General features: G+C 38.8%; 1 non-coding gene across 1 annotated transcript; it reads left to right on the forward strand.

Moving 5' to 3' along the window:
- The first annotated feature begins 360 nt into the window (after positions 1 to 360).
- LOC138824971 (U6 spliceosomal RNA) lies at positions 361 to 467 on the forward strand. Its single transcript, XR_011371240.1, has one exon. It is a non-coding gene; the product is annotated as a U6 spliceosomal RNA (small nuclear RNA).
- The last annotated feature ends 9,643 nt before the right edge of the window (positions 468 to 10,110 follow it).

The following is a 10,110-nucleotide window of genomic DNA, read 5'->3' on the forward strand; positions in this document are numbered from 1 at the left end:
GCTGATATGTTACTCAATCTGTTAGTACAGTGCCTGGGACTGGGAGTTTCCTGTGGACCTGCCCCCTGCTCTGGCCCTATTTAGGTTGGACCATCAGTGGCACCAGACACCATGCCACATGTCTCTGTGATCCTGTCCTGTGTCCTGTCTCCTGGCTTGTCTCTGTTAATCATGGTGTCCCAATTCAGTGCTGTATTGGTTTGTTGGTATTGTTTTTATTCTTTTTTTTTCCTTTCTGGCCTGTTTCCAAGCTGTCTAAGTGTATTTGTCGACAGCAATCCTTTGTTATAATGGGCTGCTTGCAGACTGCTACCTGTGTAATAAAGATTCCAGTATTCCGTCTTCCAAAATGTGGCTTCTGTGCTCACTTTGGCAGCACATTGGTTGAAATTGGAACGATACAGAGAAGATTAGCATGGCCCCTGTGCAAGGATGACACGTACATTCGTGAAGTGTTTCATATTTTTACAAAGTAGTGTTCTAAACTTACCGAGAGCCTAATTACATCATTTATACAATAAAAAATGTGACTTCTGGGATAATTCACCTTACAACAAGTATACTGTCTTCATTTACATAAACACAAAGTTTGACCTAAAGTTAGAATTTCTAGAGCCAAGATAGATCCCTCTGTATAGTTATGTACTTAAACGTAGCCTGGATGCATTTAGAAAAAATGTCTGTGTTACATCAGAAAGTGCTTAATTAGTAAACCAAGACCAAGACTCCAGATCCTATATAAGCCAGTCATTCTAGATAAGTCCAGAGCTGTTTGCTTCCATGAAGAGCTCTACTTTCACACTTTCATGAACAAATGTTTTTATTCCAATATGAGGTCTTCACCTCAGGAACTGATTTAACATACTTGATATTTTCTCTTTTTTTAAAGCAACACTATCACTCTACCACTTGTGCCACATCTTGATTTTTGGTGGTTAAGTAGAGATATTTCTACTGTCTTTTCTGCCAGAGCTGGCTTCAAAGGAGATTCTCTCATCTTGGCCTCCATAAAAGCTAGGAATCAAAGCATGAGCCCTGTGGGCTTTTCTGAAGAAATCTTCTCTCTCTGGGAACAAGAGGTTTCATTCAGTGCTTCACCTCAGGCTTCCTGTGCCTTCCACAATTTCAGTATTTGTTTTTATCGTTAAAAGAGAATCCTTAAATCCTGGCCATGATTCCATTAACAAGATAAGGACAGTGGACTTCACATTGCCAGATTTAGCTAGGTTGCTAGCTTAACTCCTTCCCTCACACTGTTCACCCTTCTGGTGGTGTATACAGGCCTAGTACAAAAATGGAGGGATTGGGAGGCACTTGTGCCCTTGGCCTTCCTACTTGTTGCACACACACACACACACACACACACACACACACACACACACACACACACACACACACAGAGGCATATACACCAGGCATTTGGAAATAGCTCATTCTCCCATGTTTACACACTGGATGCTTTCTGAGAAGGGATGGTTCACAGAGTGGAGTCCTTCTACCTAGGCCTGTCATATAGCTGAAATTAAAAGGCGGGAACCAAAATACCTCATTCATTCAACATAGGTCTGATGATAACATATTTAATTATTGCTTTAATCATTTTTATTACTATCACTTGGCCAATACTTTTGGTTAAGCTCAAAATTTAAGAGACTTACTGCTCACTTAATATAAGACCAGCAATTAAAAACTAGCCAGTTATACTCCCTCAAGTGTGGAATCTTAGCTACTCAGGAAGCTAAATTAGAACGGTAATATTTGTAGGCCATCCTATGCAAAACCTTCATGAAAATGGTATCTTAATCAATAAAAGGGTGGATCTGGTGATATGTGCCTATCTTGTTTGCTCCTTGTGACATGTAATTATAAAAATTAGTCTAGAAATGCCCAGGCAGAGAAGCAAGAGTGTAAGGTGAAAACTGAGTGGTAGAAAAGGGCATCTGGCATGGAAAGTAAAGGAAGACTTACAAATTTTCCCCCTGAATTCAACCTGAGGACTACTAATATGACCTGTGCAAACAATACATTCTTCTAAATACTTAGTAGAAGAATTTGGATGTGGTTTACAGAATGATAGGTAAACAGTCCTTTACCAAGTGATTGCAAAAGGACTTTTGCATATGTCTATATGATGTTATAAATTTTATGTCCTATTCTGTGGAAACCATGATTCCTGCTTGAATCAAGTAGTTCAGATCTACTGATCTAACAGGGCACTGGTGCTACACATCTGAATTCTTAGTTGCTCAAGAGTATGAGTTTTAAGGATAACAATTGAAAGGCAAACTAGGTAGAAAATGCTGTGAAGGTGTTAGCGCCAATTATCACCAAATTTCCCACAAGTAGTGCTGTGAATCAAGTTGATAGACTATCATTACTTTTGTTCATTTATTTAAAAAGCTCAGGGACAGTACCCAGGCCTGAGTAGAAAAACTCCAAAGCCAGGGAAGATATTTTTTAAAATGGGCTCTTTGTTCCTTGTGCAGAAAAGTTATCATTCCTGTGTAAGCCTAATGTACTCCATAGGGTATAGTCATTGTCCCTCAATTGAAGTTGATATTGAAATGTCTTATAAGCCAGGGTAATGATAGATTGTCATGAATATTTGGGTATCTTTTGTCATGTGAATGGACGTGCATATACCTTTATGTTTCTGACTAGTTCATAGGTCCTTGCAGAGGTTCAAGTTACTGTGTAGGACAATGTAGTCCATGTCTGTATGGAGTGGAATGAGACCTTCAATGAAAGATCTCAACATATAAAATGTGGCCAAATATTTCAGTATACTTGAAACAGTATCATAAGAAATGAAGGAGGCAAATAGTGATGAATTAAGATCCCAGAATACCAATATATTTGAACGAGAAGACTGTGGTCTTGTGCTAGGTGCACAAAGATGCAGGAGAAATACTCTTTTCAGTCTGAGCTGTCAGATGTATTTAAGCATTTTTGTTGTTTTTCCCTTTCTGATTGCATTTTATTTCAAGGCCACTCCAAGGGGTGAGTGACAGGATATTTAGTTTCAGCTCATTCTAAAAGCTCCTATGTCCTGAGAAGAGAAGTGGTGAACCATGACTTGGGTACATATTCACCCTAGACCCAATCACTAAGAGTGGGTTAAGTTATATAATTTTTCAGAATGTCAAGGGTCCTACCACAACTTTTATCCTGTAGTAATTTCCAAAGTTAGGCCTTAGAAGAGTTCTGCTTTTGTATGAAGATTTCAGCTCTAAATTAGATTATTTTCAACAGCCATCTATTGAATGTTACTGGATAAAGTGTACAAATAAAATCATATTTATGTTAGATAAAATTGTGTTATCATCATCAGTGTCAGTTAATATGACCCAAAGTCTTGACCCTGAAGAGTCTGCTCTCCAGAGATCTAAGTATTTATCCAAGAACCTCCAGTTCCCAAGCAATCTTGACCCCAAGGAGAGAGCAGGATGTTAGGTGAACCTTTTTTCTTCCTCAGGTTAACCTGGAATGATGCACCTCAGAGTGACTGGAAGGGACAGAAGCTGGGATACTGAGCACAGTGGATACTGAACAAGGCTATCATAGGATTTTCACTAGACCCTCAGGGACCACCCAAGACCCCCTTGCATTACCTTGAACACTTATATCTTTATGATTCTCAAATTCTAGGTCATTCTTCCTCCCATAATTAGCTTAACATTAAGTGTACATTTTTTTTCTGTTCCATCAATGAATATTGAATTTCTTTTAAATTTTATTCTTTAAGTTTTCTGGATCACTTACACCCTTGTACAAAGTTCTTGTTATAGAAGTCTCAGTACTTTGAGTACATGACTACCTGGAGCATCCACAGTCAACCATCTTTTGCCTAACTTGTATGTGAAGTCTGAGCAAAACCCAGCCAAAACATTCTAACTTAAATATTTCTTACAAAAAGTTTGATGTGGAGACTTTATCTGGTGTGGTGGAAGTTGGTTGGGCTCATGGTCTAGGCTAGAATTCAAAATGGAAGATACAGAAAAGAAAAGTTTGGTAAGGAACCAGCTGAGGAGAGGAGGGCAGTGCCAAAGTCTTCATGCAAGAGACCAGTCTGGCAAGCCCCTTGAGACAGGAATGAGAAGCCCAGAGCAGGGCCTGTGCTACCCATCAGTCCATCACCAGCACAGCATGGCACCTGCAGCATGGGCCAAGTTGTTCATATTTTTCTTGCCGGGCTGACTGTGGACACAGGGACCTGTAAGACAAGTCAGTGGCCTAATGTAATAGTCTTGTCCTATGTAGATGATACAATTGCTTGTGGACAAGAAGCATTCGTAGTAAAACAATTGTTAGGTGTACTCGTATAAATTCTTCAGGATGTGTGTGTGTTTGTGTGTGTCCTAAGAAGAAAACAAATTGAAAAGTAGTTCTGAGAGAACTCAAATGACAAGAATATGGGACTTGAGTGCACAGCAAGATAGATCCATTACAATCACAACAAATAAGTGAAAAGGAACGGTTTCCTTCACTTATTTTTACCAACCCTTACAAATCCCATTGTGTTCAAAATAATAAGGGCAGAAGTGTATCTGTTGATGCTTACTGTTGTACAACAGCTAGTTTATAAGTGACAGCAGAGCCATGAGGTCTGTTCTGTGAGTGTCCCCTGCAATCACTGGAAAGACAGTACTATTGGAAGTGAACTAAAGCCACTTATTGCAGAGGAAGCATTTACTAATTTCAATGAGCAGACTTTTTGTTTTGCTTGTCCTCGGGCTTGATCTCAGGGTTCAGGTGCTGTCCTTGAGCTGCTTTTGCTCAAGGGTAGCACTCTACCACTTGAGCCACAGCACCACTTCTGGCTTTTTCTGGGTATGTGAACCTGAGGTATAGAACCCAGCTCCTCATTCATGTGATGCAAGCACTGTACCACTTAGCCACCTTCCCTGTCCTATAAGCTGACTTTTTATGTTAAAAGAAGAAAGAATGTGTTGGTATGTACTATCCACCTTCCATGTGCAATTCCCAAGGTTCAGTCCCCCAAAGTGAAAGGAAGAAAGTAGAAAATGGAATGACATGAAGTATTCAGTTACAACTACAAAGAAAAATAGAAGAACAAAGGCATTGAGCAAGTAATTAGGTTTTTGTTTGTTTGGGACCATTTGTTTTTTCTTTCAATTGTTGTGTGAGAACTTTAAACTCAGGGAGGGCCTGACATATTCCCTAAGCTTTTCACTAAAGTGCATGCTCCCACTTCCAGCCACAATGTCACTTCTAGTTTTTTGGCATTTAATTGGTGATATGTCACAATGAATTTTCAGCTGATGTGCTGCTGAGGAATGAAAACCAGTGCCTCATGAATGTAAGGGAAACACAGGAACACTGAGCCACACTCCCAGCCCTGCCCCCTTTCTTAAAATAGTGTGGTTGGGGCTGGCAATATGGCTTAGTGATAAAGTGCTTGCCTAGCATACATGGAACACTGGGTTTGATTTCTCAGTATCTAATAAGCAACAACAACCACCAAACACCCCTAGAGGTGGTGCTGTAGCTCAAGTGGGAGAGTGAAGGTCTTCAGCATAACAAAATTCAGGAACAGTTCTTAAGCCCTGAGTTTAAGCCCCAGGAATATCAAACAACATCATCATCAACAACAACAAATGAGTAAATGAAGACAAAAAAAAAAACCAATGTCAGCAAGTTTCATTGATAAACATAACACACACACACACACACACCTACACAAACACACTTTAAAAAAACCATATTCACCTCCTTTACCCTGTCTGCTCACCCTCCCTGTTCCAACTGCTACCTACATCCACAGGAGAAGTTATTCTATGTTTCTGTTGTTTTTTCATTCTTAAAAATTTTTTCTGAGGGCTGGGAAGGTGGCTCAGTGGTAGAGCACTTGTCTTGCATGCTCAAGGCCCTGGGTTCGATTCCTCAGCACCACATAAGCAAAAAGAAAAAAAAAAGCCGGAAGTGGTGCTGTGGCTCAAGTGGTAGAGTGCTAGCCTTGAGCTGAAGAGCCGAGGGACAGCGTCCAGGCCCAGAGTTCACGCCCCATGACCGGACCCAAAAAAAAAAAAAATTTTTTTTTCTGAAGATTTTATACACACACACACACACACACACACACACATGTATCTATCTATCTATCTATCTATCTATCTATCTATATCTATATATTTATATTTATATATATATGGGTGAAAATCACATGAGCCAGTATGCATTTTTGTACAATTCCACCCACTTATTAAAACTGGCATTTATTTCCATATATCATATTAAAAGTACCAATATTAGGTATTGATCTCATTGTCTGGGTGGTATCTCTGACCATTTTATCTTAAGGCTCTTTCACTCTTTCTACTCCTGTATTTTTAGGTGATTAATTGTAGATAAGAGTTTCATTGACTTTTCTGAAAGGGCTGGATGAAAGCTCAATCCTCAGATCTCAGGTTTACCACCATGAGACACTTGTGTCCAGCACCTTTAAATATTATTACATGTACTATGTTATTTGTGGTATTTAGTAATGAATTTTTTGTTTGTTTTTGTGCTGGTCCTGAGCTTGAACTATAGGTCCTAAGTGGTCCCAGTGCTCTTCCGTTCAAGGTGAGCACTCTACCACTTAAGCCACAGCACCATTTCTGCTTGTCTGGTGATTAATTGAGATATGTGTCTCACAGACTTCCCTGCCCAAGCTGGCTTTGAACTGTGATCCTCAGAGCTCAGCCTCAAGAGTAGCTAGGATTGTAGACATGATGGATCAACATCCAGTTATACTTCAAAATACTGTATTTACCTATTTGTGGAATACAAAATGATGAGGATCACTTTTTACCTGTATTTTACCTATCGAATATCTAAGAACAATCCTACTTCTATCTGTTTGTGTCTCTCAATTTATGGATTCCTGTAACCATCTTCTAGCTAGCTTCTGCACTTCATTTTTAACATATTTCCAATATTTTACATTACATTTTTTTTTACTGCTACTATGTCTTAATTGTGTTTTGGTACAACTATCAAAAGGGAGCTGGAGAAAGGAATAGTAGTGGTGGAAGGGAGGTGTTCATCCTCCTGAGAACTCACTTTCACCCTCTAGGAAAGTGAGAAAACACATCAGGGACACTAGTGTTTCATTATAACTCACTCAGCAGAACAAAAAAATGGGCTGAGTGAATCAATCATAAGAGGCTCATCACTAGTGATTAATTAAATATAAAGTAAGCACTGAAGTCCTTTTGGTTACTAATCCAAAACCAAATGCTTATGACTCTTGTCTTTATCACAAGAAAGTGCAAGTGTAGCTATGGTTCAAGTGCTAGAGCATTGTTAGCCTTGAGAATAAATGATTCAGGAAAGTGTTGCTAGGCACTAGTGTCTCAGGCCTCTAATCCTACCTTCTCTGCAGACTGAGATCTGAGGATCATGGTTCATAGCAAGACTGGGCAAGAAAAGATTAGGAGACTCTTATCTGCAATAAACAACTCAGAAAACCAGAAGTGGTGAGGCTCCTCAACTGGTAGAGCAGAAGCGTTGAGCTGAAGAGCTCATGGCCAGTGCCTATGCCCAGAGTTCAAGACCCAAGCCCAATTAAAAATTGTAAAGTGCCTAGTCTCTAAGTTCAAGCTGTAAGACTTGTTGTAACCTGTTTGGTTTCTCTGATGCAAAATGAGTTATCTTCCAGGTGAGATTTCCCACATTTATTACATTCTTAAGGTTTCTCAGGTGTGTGAATCCTCATAGGTGAATGGATGTGTGAATTCAGGGTGAAGGACTTACCCATTTCTTAACATGCATAAGGTTTCTATCATGGGTGTGTTCTCTGATGCAAAGTAAGCTTTCATTTCAATCTGAAGGGACTTCCACATTTGTGACATTCATAAGGCTTCTCTCCTGTGTGATTTCTCTTATGTGTGTTGCAATCTGAATTCCAGGAGTACTTTCAACATTTGTTACATTCATAGGGTTTCTCACCTGTGTGAATTCTATTATGGCTGCAAAGCTGTGACCTCTGCTTGAAGGATTTTCCACATTTGTTGCAATCATAAGGTTTCTCTCCTCTATGTGTTCTCTGATGAAATGCAAGTTGTACCTTCCAGTTGAAAGACTTTCTACTTTCCTGATAGTCGTATGTTCATTCTCTAATGAACATGAAGGTTTGACTTAATTTTGGAAAGACTTTCCACATTTGTTACATTCATAATTTTGGTCTCCTGTGTGCTCTCTGATGCAAAGTGAGTTCTACATTTCTTGCATTCATAAGGTTTCGGGCTGGGAACGTGGCTCAGTGGTAGAGCGCTTGCCTTGAATGCATGAGGCCCTGGGTTCGATTCCTCTGCACCACATAAGCAAAAAGAAAAAAGCCGGAAGTGGCACTTTGGCTCAAGTGGTAGAGCACTAGCCTTGAGCTTAAGAGCTGAGGGACAGCGCCCAGGCCCAGAGTTAGGCCCCACAACCAGACCCAAAAAAACAAATAAATAAAAATAAAATAAAATAAAAAATAAGGTTTCTCTTCTGTGTGAATTCTGTGGTGCGTGCTGAGAACTGACTTGTACATCGAAATTTTCTTACATTCCTCATATTTATAGGGTTTCTCTACTGTGGGCTCTTGTGGAGGGAAAATCAGTTCTGTTTTCTCAGACATAGATTTTGGACACTGCTGATGCTCATCAAGCTTCTCCTGTGGATACATCCTCTGAGGTTTTGTTAGGTGTATGTCCTTATTGAAAGATTTTGCAAATCCAGTACAAATATAAAGATTCTCTCCTGTGTAAATTTTTTTATGTGAACTGACTGTAGGTATTTTTTTTTTGGCTCCAGTCATGGGGGCCTGAACTCTAGGCCTGGGTGCTGTCCCTCAGCTCTTCAGCTCAAGGCTAGCGCTCTACCACTTGAGCCATAGTGACATTTCTGGCTTTTTTCTTTTTGCTAATGTGGTGCTGAGGAATTAAACCCAGGGCCTCAGGCATGCAAGGCAAGCACTCTACCACTGAGCCACCTTCCCAGACCTACTGTAGGTCTTAAGTGGAATGATTTTGCACATACAGTACATTCAGGTGTTTTCCTCCCTCCCTGAAATATTTCTTGGGGAAGGAGAGTAGAATTATCACACTCTTCTCTATATTCATTATGTTTACTGGAGTGTCCTCCAATACTGTCTAAAGAATATGGTCTCTTATTGTACTACCTTCCGTTCTCTACTATATTCAAATGTTGCAGCTCATTTGGATTCTCATAATTTTGGATAAAAATGCTCAAAATATCTGTGGGGTTCTTCAACTTCAGTAGACACCCTGGGCATGCATCTCATCAGGTTCATTGAAATCCTTAGTCCTCATCCTTCAGGGTTCCCATTAGTCCTAGTCAGCTCTGCCTTATATTTTGAGCTCAAAATAAAAGTTGTTCCTAATCACACTCTTCCCTCAACTGTATCAGTAGTTGTGACTATTTCACACAGAGATTTATCCTGGAAAGACTTAATCACAGCATCTATTTTTTTGCACCTCTAAAATGATTCATAGGAAAAAAAATACAAAAACTTAATTGATATCCAAAAACTCTTCATTATAAAGACAACACATTATGTTTTTAAATTTAAGATTTTAAAATAGCAAAGTAGGAATTGATTTATGAGAATTATATGCCTTTCTCTCTAAGGTATTATGAAAGTAATAATGATATTTTATGATGGAAAATAATATTTTTCTGTGTTTAAGTTTTTCTTTCTTAGTCAATTCACACTTCTAAAAATGCAGATTATGGGTATTTTCAGGAAAGGTAATTAATTAATAACACATCTCCCTCTAAAACTGTTACAAGAAATTTATCCTGCTTCAAGACAATAAGAAAGATGTCAACATGAAACTACACATGAAAATTATAAATGTGTAGGTAATATAAAGGAATTTATAGATATAATATAAAGGAATATATAATATAAAGGAATGTATATATATTTAATGTAATCTGTCTAAAATGATTTGTGAAGGGAAAACACAGCACAATATTCATGATTCATAAAGCATGAAGATTCACTATATAAATAGGTATAATCAAAACAAAATATGTGGATTAGTAATATGCATTAATTAGTACTGTACTTGCCTGGCAAATATGAGGACCAATGTTCAAAGA

Source organism: Dipodomys merriami, unplaced genomic scaffold (assembly GCF_024711535.1).
Source record: "Dipodomys merriami isolate MVZ:Mamm:240054 unplaced genomic scaffold, mDipMer1.0.p SCAF_130, whole genome shotgun sequence".
NCBI classification, from domain to species: Eukaryota; Metazoa; Chordata; class Mammalia; order Rodentia; family Heteromyidae; genus Dipodomys; species Dipodomys merriami.